Raw genomic sequence first — 19,195 nt, forward strand, 5'->3', positions numbered from 1 at the left:
ATAATTGTTGATGGCAGATACGTGTCACTGAGGTACCTGGCCTCAGTGAAGTAGGAGCCAGTATTTCAGGTGTCAGCGGCAGTAGGTGGTTGACACTTTTTTTTTATTTAGTATAGCTGTGAATAGCTGATCCAGGATGGCTCTTACTGGGAGTAGTCATAGTGCTGGGTGGGTAACTACTCCCGACGTTCAAGGCCAGGTTTTGACTGGCCTACAAAAAAAGCCAGCAGTGTCAGGTGGAGGTGATTACCTCTCTGACTGTGGAGCTCTGTGGAGTGCTGTGTGGGATCAGAGACTGAACTGGAGGTGCTGTGTCTGAAATACTGAGGACAAAGCGAGGTCCAAATACACCCTGTGGGGTTACAGTACTGTGAAAAACCATACCTGTGTTGTGCTACAGATACAAGACTTTGTTATTTCTTTAGGCCGGCTTTATTTTCATCACTAAAAGGCTGCTATGTTCTTACCTGAAGGCTACCATTGGGGCAGATCCCTACAATTGGTGGAGGATGCGTGCAAAGCGATTATTGCGAAGAGCAACAGCAAGTTAAAGGGCTCAAGGCCGAATTGTTTATGTTAGACATTTAAAGGGCCAGCAGCCTAGGTTGTCATAGGTTAAGGCTGCTATTAGAATAAAAGACCAGGCAGTTAAAATGGAGGATCTAGTGAAGCACCTCGTTCAGGCCGGCACCCAACAGCAGCAAGCTCCCGCAAATTCTGAACAAGCACAACAGGAGACCAACTAGCTCCTTATAAAGCAAATGGCCATAATGTTAGAAGCCATCCGGGTCAAGGAGACCCCAGTAGAGATGGCCTTGCATTGTCACAACCAGACAGCTGAGAAGCTCTGACAGAGGCCTTTCAGAACCTCCTCCTTGAGTTTCTGTGTTGTGGTATTCAGTTCCTCCTCTCGTTAGCCTCTCTCAGCTGTCATGTGTTGGACTAATTGCTTCCCTTTAAATTCCTCCCCAGAAGGCTTTTCTGGGCGGCTTATACTTCTTCCTGGAGTGTGTGTGCATGCTGACCTTGTTCTCCTGTCTGCTACAAAGCTAAGTGTTGTACCTTTATCGTTTATTTTCTGTTTGCTGGATTCCAGGTGACCCTGACTCCCTCCGTATCTTGTGTAGGGAGCCGGTGGTCGTGTCCCCTCACTATTGTAGGGTGCTCAGGGCTTTATAGTCAAGGTTCGTGGATATGCAAACCTCCACCATTAGGATCTTTGCATAGGCTGAGCAGCCAGGGAAAGTGCCAGGTCTCCTGCAGGGGTCTCCCTTGGTTCCTTAGCTTTTGGATCCAGCGAGTCATTTATACATGTTGCTTTGCCTTGTTTCCTGTACACCGTCCGTGACATTATAAGCTGCCGTAACCGTCTCAAGCATGGATCCGGTTTCACTTTTGGCTGAACGCTTCCAGGGTCTTTCATTGGAGGTAGCTGATCTCCGTAAGACTTTTTCTCAGCTTCAAGTGACCGGTTCAGCTTGCGTTCATGGAGTTTGTTCTGAGCCTAAGATCTCGCTCCCGGATACGTTCTCCGGGGGTAGTGAGAATTTTGTGCGTTTTAGAGAGGCTTGCAAACTCCATTTTCACCTTCTTCCCCACTCCTCTGGTGATGAGGAACGGAGGGTCGGGATCATTATATCGCTGCTCAGAGGTAACGCTCAGTCCTGGGCCTTTTCGCTGCCGGAGGGGGCACGGCCTCTCCGTTCAGTGGATGAATTCTTTTTAGCCCTGGGTCAGATATATGATGATCCGGATCGTATTGCTTTGGCTGAGTCTAAACTACGTCTATTATGCCAGGGTAAACAATCCGCAGAAATATACTGCTCAGAATTTCGGAGATGGGCAGTTGATACTGGTTGGAATGATGCTGCACTCCGAAGTCAATTTTGCCATGGTCTTTCAGAGGGATTGAAAGATGCATTTGCCTTTCATGAGAGGCCTATTTCTTTGGACTTCTGCTATGTCTCAGGCCGTTCGTATTGACAGGCGTCTTAGAGAGAGAGGAGAGATGTCCCCTTCCTGTCATACTCAGTCCCAGGACAGTGCAGCGGTCCCGTTCTGTGCGCAGGGGTCTCAGTCGCCGTCAGCCCCTTCTGAGCAGGAGCCCATGCAGCTGGGGTTGATTGCTTCTGACAATAGAAGATTCAGCTCGCATGGGAGGGTTTGTTTTTGTTGTGGAGGTATAAATCATTTGGCAAATATTTGTCCCTCTAGGAGATTCAGGCAGTTTTCTGGGAGTAATAAAGAAACAAACAGGAAAAAATCTTTTAAAAATGTTCCGTCTGTTACTATTGGCAGGGTTGAGGCAGAAATTGAAGGTTTTCCATTTGCTTGTAGTTCCCGTTTTGTCCTGCCGGCTAGGGTGGCGCTAGACAGCAAGAAAATTTTTTGTGAGATTTTTGTGGATAGTGGAGCAGCGGTCAATCTCATTGATAATCAATTTGCGATAACTCATGGTTTCCAGGTGCGCACTTTGGGAAAGGATATTCCTGTTTTTGCTATCGATTCCGCTCCACTTTCTCAAAAATCATTAAAGGGCATAGTTCACAATATCCGTTTAATTGTGAGTGATGCTCATGTTGAGGATGTGTCATGTTTCGTCCTTAGCGATTTACCTACCCCTCTGGTGTTGGGGCTGCCCTGGCTCACTAAGCATAGCCCCACCATTGATTGGCAAGCGAGGCAAATAAATGGTTGGAGTGACTTTTGCAGAGAGAATTGCCTCATGACATCTGTTTCTGAGGTTGCTACTAAGACTGTACCATCTTTTCTCTCTGAATTTTCGGATGTCTTCTCTGAGAGTGGAGTTCAGGATTTGCCCCCGCACAGGGAGTACGATTGCCCTATTAATCTCATCCCAGACGCCAAGCTGCCTAAATCTCGTTTATACAATCTTTCCCAACCTGAGAGGATCGCTATGCGTGCTTATATCTCTGAGAGTCTGAGAAAGGGACACATACGACCCTCGAAGTCACCTGTTGCCGCTGTTTTTTTCTTTGTTAAGAAAAAAGATGGTTCTTTAAGACCTTGTCTGGATTTCAGGGAGCTGAACAATATCACAATTCGTGACCCTTATCCGCTTCCTCTGATCCCGGACCTGTTTAACCAGGTTGTTGGGGCTAAAGTCTTTTCCAAATTAGATTTAAGAGGGGCATACAACCTAGTCAGGGTCAGAGAAGGGGACGAATGGAAGACGGCCTTCAATACCCCTGAGGGCCATTTTGAAAATTTGGTTATGCCTTTTGGTTTGATGAATGCCCCAGCCGTTTTTCAGCATTTCGTGAACAGCATTTTTTATCATTTGATGGGAAAATTTGTATTGGTGTATTTGGATGACATTTTGATTTTTTTCTCCCGATTTCAAAACTCATAAGGAACATTTACGTCAGGTCTTGCTCATCCTGCGGGAGAATAAATTATATGCGAAACTGGAAAAATGTGTGTTTGCGGTTCCAGAAATTCAATTTCTGGGGTTTCTTCTCTCCGCTTCTGGTTTTCGCATGGACCCCGAGAAGGTCCACGCTGTGCTTGAGTGGGAGCTTCCTGAGAATCAGAAGGCGCTGATGCGTTTTTTGGGCTTTGCCAATTATTACAGGAAGTTCATTTTGAATTATTCTTCTATTGTTAAACCACTCACTGATATGACCAGAAAGGGGGTATATTTTTCTTCTTGGTCAGTAGAGGCGCGTAAGGCTTTTTCTGATATCAAGGAGAGTTTTGCTTCCGCTCCCATCTTGGTGCAACCTGATGTTTCTTTACCCTTCACAGTTGAGGTTGATGCTTCTGAGGTGGGTGTGGGGGTGGTCTTGTCTCAGGGTTCCTCTCCTGCCAATTGGCGACCGTGTGCCTTTTTCTCAAGAAAACTCTCCTCCGCAGAGAGAAATTACGATGTGGGAGATAGGGAATTGTTGGCCATCAAGTTGGCTTTTGAGGAATGGCGCCATTGGCTAGAGGGAGCCAGACACCCTATTACCGTATTTACTGACCATAAAAATCTGGCCTACTTGGAGTCAGCCAAGCGTCTGAACCCGAGACAGGCCAGATGGTCTTTGTTCTTTTCTAGGTTTAATTTTGTTGTCACGTTCCGCCCTGGAGTTAAGAATGTGAAGGCAGATGCCCTGTCACGTTGTTTTCCGGGAGGCGGGAATTTTGAAGACCCGGGTCCCATTTTGGCTGAAGGTGTGGTGGTCTCTGCTCTTTTTCCTGAATTGGAGGCAGAGGTGCAAGCAGCCCAGTCAGAGGCTCCTGATCTTTGTCCTCCTGAAAGGTTGTTTGTGTCTCTCGCTTTAAGACACAAGATTTTTAAAGAACACCACGATACGGTCCTTGCTGGGCACCCGGGGGTAAGAGCCACACTGGATCTCATCGCTCGGAGATTCTGGTGGCCTGCGCTTCGTAAGTCAGTTGAGGGTTTTGTGGCAGCCTGCGAGACTTGCGCTCATGCCAAAGTCCCTCATTCACGGCCATCAGGTCCTCTCCTTCCCTTACCCATTCCTTCCCAACTTTGGACACATCTGTCCATGGACTTCATAACGGACCTGCCTCGTTCCTCGGGGCAGACTGTGATTCTGGTGGTGGTGGACCGTTTTAGCAAAATGGTGCATTTCATCCCTTTTCCTGGTTTGCCCAATGCTAAGACGCTGGCGCAGGCATTTGTTGATCACATTGTCAAATTGCACGGTATTCCTTCAGACATAGTCTCTGATAGGGGCACACAGTTTGTTTCCAGATTCTGGAAGGCTTTCTGTTCTCGCTTGGGGGTTCGGTTGTCATTCTCTTCTGCTTTCCACCCGCAGTCGAATGGCCAGACAGAGCGCGTCAATCAGAATCTGGAGACATATCTGCGCTGTTTTGTGGCGGAGAATCAAGAGGATTGGTGTTCTTTTTTGTCCCTTGCTGAGTTTGCTTTAAATAACCGTCGTCAGGAGTCCTCTGATAAGTCACCATTTTTTGGTGCATATGGGTTTCATCCACAGTTTGGGACTTTCTCGGGAGAGGGGTCTTCTGGTTTACCTGATGAGGACAGATTCTCCTCGTCTTTGTCATCTATTTGGCAAAAGATTCAGGATAATCTAAAGAGCATGAGTGAGAGATATAAGCGTGTGGCAGATAAGAGACGTGTGCTTGGTCCGGACCTGAATGTTGGTGATCTGGTGTGGTTGTCTACCAAGAATATCAAATTGAATGTTCCCTCCTGGAAGTTGGGTCCTAGGTTTATTGGGCCTTACAAAATCCTGTCTGTCATCAATCCTGTTGCATACCGTCTTGATCTTCCTCTGACTTGGAAGATCCATAATGTTTTTCATAAGTCCTTATTGAAACCTTATGTTCAACCCATTGTACCCTCGCCTTTGCCTCCTCCTCCGATTATGGTTGATGGGAATCTTGAATTTCAGGTCTCTAGGATTGTGGATTCTCGTCTTGTCCGCGGTTCTCTTCAGTACCTTGTTCATTGGGAGGGGTATGGTCCTGAGGAGAGGATGTGGGTCCCAGTGACGGACATTAAGGCCTCTCGTCTCATCAGGGCTTTCCATAGGTCCCATCCTGAGAAGGTGGGTTCTGAGTGTCCGGAGTCCACTCGTAGAGGGAGGGGTACTGTCACAACCAGACAGCTGAGAAGCTCTGACAGAGGCCTTTCAGAACCTCCTCCTTGAGTTTCTGTGTTGTGGTATTCAGTTCCTCCTCTCGTTAGCCTCTCTCAGCTGTCATGTGTTGGACTAATTGCTTCCCTTTAAATTCCTCCCCAGAAGGCTTTTCTGGGCGGCTTATACTTCTTCCTGGAGTGTGTGTGCATGCTGACCTTGTTCTCCTGTCTGCTACAAAGCTAAGTGTTGTACCTTTATCGTTTATTTTCTGTTTGCTGGATTCCAGGTGACCCTGACTCCCTCCGTATCTTGTGTAGGGAGCCGGTGGTCGTGTCCCCTCACTATTGTAGGGTGCTCAGGGCTTTATAGTCAAGGTTCGTGGATATGCAAACCTCCACCATTAGGATCTTTGCATAGGCTGAGCAGCCAGGGAAAGTGCCAGGTCTCCTGCAGGGGTCTCCCTTGGTTCCTTAGCTTTTGGATCCAGCGAGTCATTTATACATGTTGCTTTGCCTTGTTTCCTGTACACCGTCCGTGACATGCATGTTCGCGATTCGCCAAACATGCGTACATACGGCGATTTTCGCATGCACCATATTTTTTTGCATAGCGCTGAACTTTGACCCATGACACATCCAATTGAGACGTTTCAGCTCATGGACCCCCCCCCAACCCTATAACAGAACCAGATCTGGCAGCCATTTTACATTATGTGTTTTGCCAGTGTAGGGAGAGGTTGCATTTCTGAGCAGGGACACCAAACACTAGCTAATAGGGCCACAAAAGTCCTTTTAAGGACTGGTATAGGTGTGCTATAGATAGGTGTGATATACTGAGGGGTGTGATATACTTATAATGTACTTTCTAACATAGAAATTATATTATAGTGTATTTGTAATGTGCAGCAGTTGTGTGTGGTTCTGCTGCGATACCGGGACAAACTGCTTGAGAGCTGCAATATACCTTATTCCACAAAATCCTGATTGAAGGGTGCTATATACCTGTTTCCGCCAAATACTTATTGAGGGGTGCCATATACCTTCTTCCACAAAATACTGATTGAGGGGTGCTATTGCTATATAACTTCTTTCAAGAAATAATGATTGAGGGCTGCGATACACCTGATTCCACAAAATACTGACTGAGGGGTGCCATATACCTGTTTCCTACAAATACTGATTGAGAGGTGCCATATACCTTCTTCCACTAAATACTGATTAAGGGGTGCTATTGCAATATAACTTCTTCCACCAAATAATAATGGAGGGCTGCAATACACCTGCTTCGACAAATTACTGATTGAGGGGTGCCATATACCAGTTTCTGCCAAGTACTGATTGAGGGGTGCTATATACCTTTTTACTAAAAATCCTGATTGCAGGGTGCTATAAACCTGTTCCCGCCAAATACTGATTTAAAATCACACCAGTAGAAATTATTTGTTCCAATAGCGTTTGTCCCTCTGTGCAGCTGCAGTATCGCAGCAGAACCGCACACAACTGCTGCACAATACAAATGCACTATAATATACTTTCTATGTTAGAAAGTATATTATAAGTATATTACACTCCTCAGTAAGTCACACCTATCGATAGCACACCTATACCAGTCCTTAAAAGGACTTTTGTGGCCCTATTAGCTAGTGTTTTGGTGTCCCTAACAGTCTGTCCCTGCTCCACACAGCAACCTCTCTACACTGGCAAAACACAGAATGTAAAATGCAGCCAGATCAGGTTTATTTATAAGGTAGGGGGTATGTCCATGTGCTGAAACGTCTCAATTGGTTGCCCTGTCCCACCTGATGGATGTGTCATGGGTCAAAGTTCTTCACAATGTAAAAGAATATGGCGGGCGTGAATATCTGCATATTTTCGCCCGTTCGGCAAACAAGCAAAGTTTGCCGTGAAACGACCGCCGGACGAACCGCAAGGCCATCTCTATCCGTGATTATGCAAAAGATCAAGTCTATGAATGGGGTAGGAGGTGGAATCTGTGTTCCACCCCGAAATCAATCCTAAAAAGCCAGAACAAAAAAAATCAAGAAAACGCAACAAAAAATATCTAGAGTTAGCTTTTCATCTGAACTGGACACTGCAGAAGATATCGAGGTGTTGCAGGACTCTATATATACGACGGGGCATCCACTGCAACTGAATATGTGGAACGTGAAACTAAACCCTCCTACTATAAGAAAAATAAAAACAAGAATAAAGATAAAGATAAATCTGGCGCGGAGGGTATTACAAAAAATGAAGGAAACGTGCAGAACGGAAGTACAGGAAAATCCTGTATGACGTCTACTCATCAACAAAAGAAGCAAATGTGAACGAGTCCTTTAATACTACTCTAGATGTGGTGAATCTATCGAGAGTAGTTTTAACTAGTGATCAGATTCAGGTGTCATCTTTGGGTTTGATTTTTTCACTTTCTGTTCATTTTGATTTATTTACCACCATTCTTGATAATAAATTTATTAGGAACCTCACAGTTAGGCCCCATGCACACTGCCGTGTTTCACAGCCGTGTGCGGGCCGTGGAACCGCGGCCTGGATCCCTCCTGAGAGCAGGAGCGCACGGCGTCACTGGTTGCTATGACGCCGTGCGCTCCCTGCTGCCGGCACAGTACAGTAATACACTGGTATAGATCATACCAGTGTATTACTGTATTGCGGCGGCAGCAGGGAGCGCACGGCGTCATAGCAACCAGTGACGCCGTGCGCTCCTGCTCTCAGGAGGGATCCAGGCCGCGGTTCCACGGCCCGCACACGGCTGTGAAACACGGCAGTGTGCATGGGGCCTTACTAGACATTTTCATGATATCCCCGATCCTGCTGGCAGCTCAGTAGAGCCAAACGAGACTGATGTTAATATATACAAGGATATGTTGTTTAAAGAACAAATGTCTTTGTTTTGCCTCTTTGAGCTACAGCAGAAGTCGGTTATACGAGATCTGGTTGATACAGGGGGTAGTTTTAGGACCCACAATCCCCATTTTTATCCATTAGTATCGCGCACTCCGAGTTTGGACATATTTCAAGATATTTTAGAAAAAGAGCTGAATATTTTACATACATGGGGATTGTCTAATAGAAAAGTTAGCAATCTTACTACCACTCAGAAGAAAGCTTTGGCAGAATTAGAGACTTTAGATCAGGTCAATCTAAAAATGGCAGACAAAGGAGGATATTTAGTGGTTTTGGATAGGGGCGTATATCAGCAACAAATGTTGGATATGTTGTCTGACGAAAGTAAGAGAAATGGGCTAATAAACAATATAGATTTTTGTGGGTGGAAGAGTCTATCACTCCAATTATGCATGCACTACCCAAAATACACAAAGGACTAGATCCTCCCCCTCTGCGCCCTATAGTCGCTGGTATAGGGTCACTGACAGAGCGATTGGGAAATTGGCTAGACTGTATATTACAGCCAATGGTGAAAAGGATACCGGGGCATATTAGGGATACGTCAGATGGATTAAGATCCATGTTCAATATAGTTTGGTAAGAATATACATGGATAACTGCAGACTTCATGTCCCTTTACCCCTTTATCCCTCACAGGATCGCCAGATTAGCATTTGAATTTCATCTTCACAAATATACTAATCATTCGCCTAACTTTATTGATTATGTGGTGGAGGTTACACATTTCCTCCACACACACAACTATTTTATGTTTGATATTTGTGTCAATGGGGGCAAAGTTTTCATCCTCTTTGGCCAATTTGACAGTAGTATATTGTGAAGAACGCTATATTTATAGCATGGATACTCCATTTTCGTCGAATGTGGTCGGGTCTGGCAGATACATCCATGACCTGCTCCTTGTTTGGAGCGGGGATGTGTCTGCCATACCAGAATTTGGACAATACTTAAATGAAAATGCATACATTTTGCGTTTTACATATACAGTTGGTGTACATGATATCTGTTTCCTAGATTTAAAATTGGGTGGTTTTCCAAATGAGGTAGTATCCACAGAAACCTATAGGAAAGAAATGGGAGGTAATTCCATCTTACCTGTGAACAGTCATCATCCAGTACACACTATAAAGGCTATACCAGTTGGAGAACTCACGCGCGCATGTAGTAACTGTAGTTCAGAGTTAGGCTACTTTCACACTAGCGTTTTTCTTTTCCGGCATAGAGTTCCGTCACAGGGGCTCTATACCGGAAAAGAACTGATCAGGCATATCCCCATGCATTCTGAATGGAGAGTAATCCATTCAGGATGCATCAGGATGTTTTCATTCAGTCATTTTGACTGATCAGGCAAAAGATAAAACCGTAGCATGCTACGGTTTTATCTTTGGCGGAAAAAACTGAAGACTTGACGGAATACCGGACACAGCATTTTTTTTCCAATAGGAATGTGTTAGTGCCGAATCCGGCATTCAAAAATCCGTCCTTGCGCAGACCAGTAAAAGTGTGAAAAAAGATACAAGACGGATTCGTCGGTCTGCATGACAAGCGGAGACACAGATCCGTTCTTGCAAAGCATTTGTGAGACGGATCCGCATCCAGATGCGTCTCACAAATGCTTTCAGTCACATCTAGATCGGGAGTCCGGCGGGCAGTTCCGACGACAGAACTGCCTGCCGGATCACTCTGCCGCAAGTGTGAAAATAGCCTTAGTTTTTCAAAAGGAGTGTCGGGCTATTAAGATAAGATTAGGTAAGAGAGGTTACCCGAATTGGATGTTAAAAAGAGCTACAAATATAGCGTCAGGTAAATCTAGATATGAGTTATTGTTTAATCCAAAATTCTTTGGAAGGGACAATGACTCAAACTGAAAACAATATGGGAGAATAGGTGTCAATACATGGAAGAAAGTGCAAACAATAGGGAGAAAGATAAAGGGAATGAACGGACTTTAGTTTTGACCTACAGCCGACAGTTCAAACAGATACAGAGCATCGTCGGGAAGTGTTTATATTATTAAATGACAACGAGATTCTGTACAATACTTTGAGAAACGGGTGCAGAATAGTGTCCAGAAAAACATCCACTCTTGCACGTTCTCTTTCACCCTCATTGTTTGCACTTAAAAAAAGGGATAAAAACCCACAGGTCACCTGGATTAAATACAAGGGCATTACGAAGTGCGGCAATTACCCGTGCAAAACATGCAATTTTGTGTCTGTCACAAAAACTTTTCAAAATGTGGATCACTCAATGACCTTTATTTTTTAAAACCTATATTAAATGCAACAGCGCGGGAGTTATTTATGTTATTCAATGTACAGATTGTGATTTAATGTATGTGGGCAGCACATCACACAAACCAAAAAGCTGAATTTCCGAGCATTTAAATGATATTTCTAATCCATCTGCTATAAACATATCTAATGCTGCCAAACATTTTATTCACACACATAATTGCAAAGTTAGTTCATTCTGTGCTTTTGCAATAGAAAAGGTCACTATTCCCTTCGGGGTGGGGATCACAGGAAAATAATATTATTAAGAGAAGCATATTGGATCTTTAGATTAAATACCAGAGTACCTACAGGTTCAAATCAGAGAAAGGAGTTAATGCACTTCTACTTCTATCAGTGATCAGGATTGTGGATTGCTGAAGATGTATGTAAAGCTCCGCTGCCGTTTGCAAGTTTAGTACAAAATATTTGTTTTAAAAGCAGCCTTGTTTTATGTTTGTCCCTGTTCACATTGTACGGGTTTCCCTATGCTCCTTTTGAAGGGTGTTGTATTTATTACGATATATATGTATACTAGTGATGATCGAGCGCTAGAGTTGAGCGGACACCTGGATGTTCGGGTTTGCCAGGGTTCGGCCGAACTTCGCAAAAAAGTTCGAGTTCGGGACCCGAACTTGACCACGAACCCCATTGTAGTCAACGGGGACCCGAACTTTAGAGCACTAAAATGGCTCTAAAAAAGTCATGGAAAGGGCTAGAGGGCTGCAAAAGGCAGCAAAATGTAGTTAAGCGCATGGCAAGTGTGGATAGGGAAATGACTTTAACTAACATAAAAAACACATACAAATAAAAAATAATAAACTTGATCTAGGAGGACGAGGTCCATATGGAGTAGGAGTAGGAGGTTGAGGAGGCGGTGGATGTGGCGGCATAGGTGGAAGCTGCGGTGGAGGAGGTAGCCTACACTGCTTTTTGGTTTTGGTTTTTATTTTATATTATTATTATTATTTATTTATTTTTATTTAAATTTGGGTAGACCCCAAAACATTGGGAAATATAAAAAATGAAACAAAGAGAAAGTGCGCTGGAGTACAACAATGGCTGGGTAAGGCTGGTATACATGTCTATTCTGCACAAGGTACAGACAAGTCCTGAGGGATCCATACCTGTTCATTTTAATAAACGTGAGCTAGTCCACGTTGGCTATGGACAGGCGGCTGTGCTTGTCTGTGATAACGCCCCTGCCGTGCTAACCACACATTCAGACAATACACTGGCTGCAGGGCAGGCCAGCACCTCCAAGGTGTAAAGGGCAAGCTCAGGCCATGTGCCCAATTTGGAGACCCAGAAGTTGAAGGGGGCAGACGCATCATTCAGTACATGTAGGCGTGAAATGCTGTCTCCTGCTAAGACGTTCCATATTAGCTGGTGGTGCTGGTTGTTGTGGCATGCTGACAAAGCTTTTCCACATTTCGCCATGCTAACCCTGCCTTCTGAGGTGCTGGTGGTGCCCCAGCTGTGTTGGCGACTTCTTTCTCCTCCTCTGCCTTCGCCTTGTGCTTTCACTGAGCCCCCGCTGTCAGGAGGGAATGCCATCAGCAGTGTGCGCTTGTAGTCGCGCATCTTCTGATCAGTAACAGACGATTTTACAAAATTTAGTTCCCTGTCAGCAACGCAGAGCAGGGTTTTTTCACCGGCAAAAATGGGTTAATGTCAACCATCAATGTAACAGACGAATTATAGAAATTTAGGTCCCTGTCACCTATGCAGATCAGGGGTTTGTATACGGCAAAAATTGTAAAATGTCAGCCACAGCAGTTGGCACCTGTGTTTTGTCATCATCAGAGGCGTGCTGCGGTGGTCCTCCCATGTCCACATCCTGAAACATAAGTGGTTGGGCATCGGTGCACCACTTCTGGGGCAGGGCTATGTGCATGGCCCTGGGAAACCCTGCTAGCAGAGTCATCAAAAAGCAGAAGAGACTGCTCCATGACTTGGGGCTCAAACTGCTTGGCTGATTTGCAAGGGGGTTAGGGTGAGGTAAAGGACTGATGGATATGGAGTGCAGGTGCCAACTCTGATCTTTCAGCAGGACACTGGGTGGGAGACAATGTGAAGGAGCTGGATCCACTGTCAGCTACCCAATCTACTATCGCCTGTACTTGTTCTGGCCTCACCATTTGTAGAGCCGCATTAGGCCCTACCAAATAACGCTAAAGGTTCAGTCGCCTACTCGCACCTGAGGAAGGTGTTTCACTTGTGCCTGTAGCTGGCACAGATCAACCACGTCCTTTCCTTGCAACAGGAGCTCCACCAGCAGCACCACGACCGGTGCCACATCCTGTATTTGACGCTCTCCTCATTCTTTGCGTTCACCCACCGAACTAACAGATGGTTTATGTCAGGCGACAATGTAACCACCAATAGTCAACAATTAAATTCACTGAGAGTAGGGCAGTGCCGGTGTCATAAAGAGGAAAAATGTATTGAAGTCACACAACAGTGTAACAGACGAATTTTATACAATTACTTCACGGTCACAAAAAATGAGAATTTGTCAACCAACAATGAAACAGCGGTATTGACTGTTTTTATTGGACTGTCAGAAATGTAGCGCAGATCGCAAATTTACTATCTAGCACAAAAAGTGAGTTTTTTTCAACCAACAATGTAACAGCAGTATTTAACGGTTTTATTGGACTGTCAGAAATGCAGCACAGGCCGCAAAGGTACTTTATGGCAAAGAAAATAAGATTTTTTTTTACCCACAGTGAAACAGATGGATTTAACTGACTTTCTTTCACTATCACAAATGCAACAAAGGCCGCAAAGGTACTTTATGGCCAAAAAAAAGTGTTTTTTTCACCCACAATGTCCCAGTTGTTTTTACTGATTATATTTCAGTATCAGATTTGCAGCACAGGCCGCAAAGGTACTTTATGGAAAAAAAATATATCACAAATGCAGTGCAGGGCGCCCCCAAAAAAAATATTTGTCCCCCCAGAATCTAAAAGATGGATTTACTGAATTGATTACACTCACATATGCAGCACAGGGGTATTTTACAGAAAAAAATGAGAATATGTCACACCCTGGGTCCCTGAACTCACAGACAGATTCCCTATATTATTTTCCCTTCCCCTGGCACATATGCAGAGCAGGTGCACTCAAAAAATGGGTATATGTTGCCCACTGAACTAAAAGAAGAGGATTCAATTATTGTCCCTGGCACATATGCTGCGCTGGTGCTCTGCACTTGCACAAAACAGCCGCCGACGCCCACCCAACTAACAGACGGATAAAATGTATTTTTCTGTGTCACTGGGCTCAGGACAGGGTACAAAAATGTTGCATTGCACCCACACAAAAAAAATCGCTGTAGATCGCAGAGTTAACAACAAGTTCTAATATCAGATTCTCTCCTATTCTCTCCCTCACAGCAGCAGCATCCTATCCCTACACTAGTAAGAGCGGAGTGACATGCGGCACTACGTGACTCCAGCTTATATAGAGGCTGGGTCACATGCTGCACTGGCCAATTACAGCCATGACACCCGTGCTCATTGACCTTGAGGTGGTCCCAGAATTTCTATTCTTGGAAATCTGTCCTTGAAGAGGCGGTCCCTGACTTAGAAGTATCTCAGGGAAACCTTGGGACATCCCAACTCTGAGATGAGACTCTAAAAAGGCCCTAAATAATGTGGGGTAAACAATGGGGCACATCAAGAACCAGGGGCAGATGAAAGGTACCCTCACTTTGCCATGAATGGAAACTTGTTGTACAGGGTGACTAAAATCTGTGAAGAATTAGTGGAACAGCTTGTGGTCCCCAAGCCACATAGACACATAGTAATGAACCTGGCGCATGCCCATGTCTTAGGGGGACACTTGGGGGCAGATACGACACTTGAAAGTTTTTGTTTTTTTTACAAAAGTTTTATTGGCGAGGGTGTTACCGAGAAAATAGGGATTACTGCCAGTCCTGCCCTATGTGCCAAGCAGGGGCGTAGCTATAGGGGGTGCAGAGGTAGCAGTCGCTACCGGGCCCAGGAGCCTGAGGGGGCCCAAAGACCCTTGTGGTGCATAAGAAGACACCAGTATTATAGAAAGTCCATGCTGGTCAAGTTACACCTCTGGCTCAAGGGAAGGGGGTTAAATCCAGAATTTGGCATGTGGCAGGGATTTCAATTTTAGCCTTAGGCAGCACGAAGGCTATGCACTTCCTGCCCTTGGCCACAAAGCACTGAGGGAAGGGGGCCCCAAGCTGAACTCTTGCAGCGGGGCCCATGAGCCATTAGCTACGCCCCTGGTGCCAAGTAACCTCCCCAGTTGCAAACTTCTGCAGCCCTCTAATACCATTACCTATTATCGAGATCCCCTTTGAAAGAATAGCAATGGATTTGGTAGGGCCGCTAGGGGTCACCAATATGTATCATTTGTAATGGATTATGCCACCGGTACCCTAAAGCAGTGCCCTTGAGAAATACCTTCTCCAAGGCTATCGCCAGAGAGCTGTTTCAGATTTTTTCCAGTACAGGACTGCCCAAGGAGATCCTGACCAACCAGGAGACCCCATTCATGTCAAGTGTAATGCAGGATCTCTGTAAAGTACTAAAAGTTACTGTCACGGCCACGGTTATGGCCGTGACTCCTTGGGAGCCGCATACAGTTGCCCGCGGTTTGGGTAGTTGTTTCAACCGCAGCTTGAGGCATGATGTTGTTTGCCTCAAGTGCGGTTGCCGCGGACAACAGTTGTGTGCGGTTCCCTTGGAGTTGTGTGCTTGTTTATATGTACTTTTGTATGTCTGTGTGCACTGTGTTGTTTTGGTGTGCACTGACATCATTCCCCTCACTGTGGTTGCCCGTGGCAACGTTTGGTGGTATTGTGTACATGTGGTGGCACTGTCCCGGCCTTCGGGCTGACTCCCTGGACATGGTTGCCACCCATGTCGTTGCCAGCGGCAACAGCCACAGTGTGTGACGTTAGTTGGTCACTTCCCCGTTTATGTGGTGTTTTCCCTTCTGTGGTGTTGGAAGGGTTAACTCCCTTCCCAGTGTGTGTGTGATGTCACTGGGTGTGTCCGACTGTGGAGTGTGGCTTCTTGGCCTATATAGCCTGGGTGTTTAGCATGGCTCAGTGGGTTGCTTCAGCCATGCTTGCTGGAGCAGCCTCCTGTGACCTCCATCTTCCTTGCCAGTGAGAGCCACCCCTGTGGTCATAAAGTATTGTTGACATGTTAAAGTATTGTCGTGTTGTTGATGTCTTTATGTGTGTGATGTTGTATGTTGTTCTGTTGGGACCCTCTATGTTGGTGCAGCTTACGGTTCTGGTTTCTTGTTAGTTCAGGGATCCAGTCAGCAAGGCTGTGGCAGGTTGGTGGAAATTGATCTTCGCCTGCCATTCCCGTAAGGCTGTTTTTGTTCCCCTTTTCCCAACAGTTTGGCCATTGAGACCCCTGCTCCTCCGTGCGGAGGGTAAGACAGGGCTCCGAGGTTCCTGCGCATGGGTCCTCCTACCTTAAAGGTCGGCCCATGCAGGTTAGGAGTTAGGGTCAGGGTAGGGATGCGTGAGGAGGTGACCTGCTCCCTATCCTGTTCTCATGGCCGAGTAGCCACTACATCACCTGGCATCTCACGGCTGAGGGTTTCCCCCATCCTCAGCCGTGACAGTTACCCAGTTATGCACCTTGGTTTACCACCCTCAGACAGATGATTTGGTAGAACATTTTAACAAAACCTTGAAGGCCATGTTGAAGAAAGTAGTTGAAAAGGATGGCCGAGATTGGGATCACCTGTTGCCTACTGTTCTCATGCAGAGAGGTGCCTTAAGTGTCAACAGGGTTCTCTCCTTTTGAGTAGCTATATGGCAGGCATCGTCGAGGGCTGTTAGATATAACTAAGGAGACCTGGGAGAGCGAGGACATGCCTTACAATAGTGTGATTGAACATGTCACCACACTGCAAGAGTGAATAGCTCAGGTAATGCCCATTGTGAAGGAACATCTTCTTCAGACTCAAGAGGCACAAGCTAAAATATATAACAGGTCAGTCCATCTTAGACAGTTTAGTCCAGGGGACCGTATTCTAGTCCTAGTGCCCACAGTAGAGAGAAGATTCCTGTAAAAATGGCAAGAGCCCTATGATATAGTTGAGGGGGTGGGTGAAGTTAACTATCGGGTACATCAGCCAGGTAGGAGAAAGCCCTATGAGATTTACCATATCAACTTGCTTAAGCCATGGAAAGATAGGGATCCTCCTGAGGCCCCTTGTCCGATGACCCAACCAGACGCCACCACAGAGAATGTGAAGATTGCAGAAGCCCTATCCCCTTCCCAAAAATACCAATGCAAGCTCCTGTTGCAGAAGAATAGGGACTTGTTTACAGACATACCAGGGTTAACCAATGTAGTGGAACATGAGATTATTACAGAGCCTCATGCGCGAGTAAATTTAAAACCTATAGGATTCCCGAGGCCCATAGGGAGGTTGTGTTGAAGCAGGTCCAGAGAATGATAAAGCTGGGAGTGATTGAGGAATCTAAAAGTGGGTGGTCCAGTCCCATAGTGCTAGTCCCAAAGCCCAATGGAGAGTGGTGATTCTGTAACGACTACCGCAAGGTAAACGAGGTATCCAAGGTAGATGCATACCCCATGCGCTGGGTGGATGATCTTATTGAGAGACTAGGGCTAGCTTGCTATATAACTACCCTAGATCTTACCAAGGGGTATTGGCAAAAAAAAATATCGAAAGAAGCTAAAGAAAAGACAGCGTTTACCACACCAGAAGGGTCCTTCCAGTACATTAGGATGCCGTTTGGTTTGCAAGGAGCCCCTGCCATCTTTCTTCTTATGTCCACACAGGGAGTATGCGGCCGCTTACTTGGATGACATAGTGATCTTCAGTTGGGATTGGGAGAGTCACCTCAGCTAAATTCAAGCTGTCCTGGATGCACTAAGAAAGGCTACCTTCACTATAAATCCAAGTAAGCGTGCCATGGGAATGGAAGAGGCCATGCACTTGGGGTACATTGTGGAAAGAGGGGGGTGATAAAGCCCCGAGTAAATACCCCGTACGACCATGGCAAGTCTTTGACACTCTGAGCGAAGAAGATTTTGGTGTTCTGATACAAAGTTTCCGCCCTACTACCTGTGACCTGGATCCTGGCCCAACTGGTCCCTTAATGCAGTGCCCAGAACTGATCAGACCAGCACTACACAAAATAACTCCTTGCAAATTCCCAGAGGAACTAAAGAAAGCAATCAGAAAACCCCTCTAGAAGAAACCATAACTGGATCCTGATTCTGTGGCCAACTACAGACCTGTGGCAAACTTACCATTCCTATTAAAAGTTATAGAGAAGGCAGTTGCCAAACAGCTAGAAACCAGGCTTACAGATAACAACATATTTGATACCTTTCAGTCAGGATTCAGGAAAAGCCACAGCACTGAAACAGCACTAGTCCGAGTAATAAATGATCTACTTACAGCAAGAGACAAAGGTGAGTGCTCTTCTTTACTTGTCTGCAGCTTTCGATACCGTGGATCATGAAATATTAATCCAGCGATTGAAGATTTACTGTGGCCTAGGGGGTGCTGTTCTCAGCTGGTTTCAATCCTTCCTATCTGACAGGTCACAGCAAGTGTGCCTGGGCACCCTCTACTCTAATCCTGTGCCACTTACTTATGGAGTCCTACAGAGGTCGGAGTTATGGCCATTACTCTTTGCAATCTACATGCTCCCAGTGGGCAAAATTGTCCAGAACTATGGCCTAGGTTACCATTGCTACGCAGATGACACACAACTGTATCTGTCCTTCAAGCCTGGCACTCAAGACCTATCAGCATCCATTAATGCCTGTCTAGTGGAATTACAAAACTGGATGAACACCAGCTGGCTGAGGCTGAACTCGGACAAAACAGAGGTGTTGGTAGTAGGCAGTCCTCACATGGTGGATAAAGTCCAAAAGTCCTCACACTTCAAACTAGCAATTGGGGGAGTTACCTTGCAATATAAAGACTCTATGTGAAACCTGGGGGTGATCCTGGATTGATCCTGGAAGGCATCAGCGGTCGTCAAATCCTCTTTCTTCCATCAGAGAAATATAGCGAGAATTAAACACCTTATCCCAGCAGAAGACCTGCCTACACTAATTCATGCATTTGTATCCTCCCACCTGGCCTACTACAATGCCCTTGTCATCGGATCCGCGAATAAAGTTCTGCACCCATTACAACTAGTACAGAATGCAGCAGCCAGACTCCTAGCCAATGCCCCACGTGGCTCACACAGTACTGCAAACTCTTCACTGGTTGCCAGTAAAATGGAGAATTAATTTTAAGATCTGCCTGATGACATTTAAGACACTAAACCACAGGGGACCCAAGTACATAGCGGATCTATTGGAACTTTTTGCCCTTACACGGCCCCTCCGCTCCACCAATAAGATGA

Source organism: Bufo gargarizans, chromosome 3, assembly GCF_014858855.1.
Source record: "Bufo gargarizans isolate SCDJY-AF-19 chromosome 3, ASM1485885v1, whole genome shotgun sequence".
Classification (NCBI taxonomy): Eukaryota; Metazoa; Chordata; class Amphibia; order Anura; family Bufonidae; genus Bufo; species Bufo gargarizans.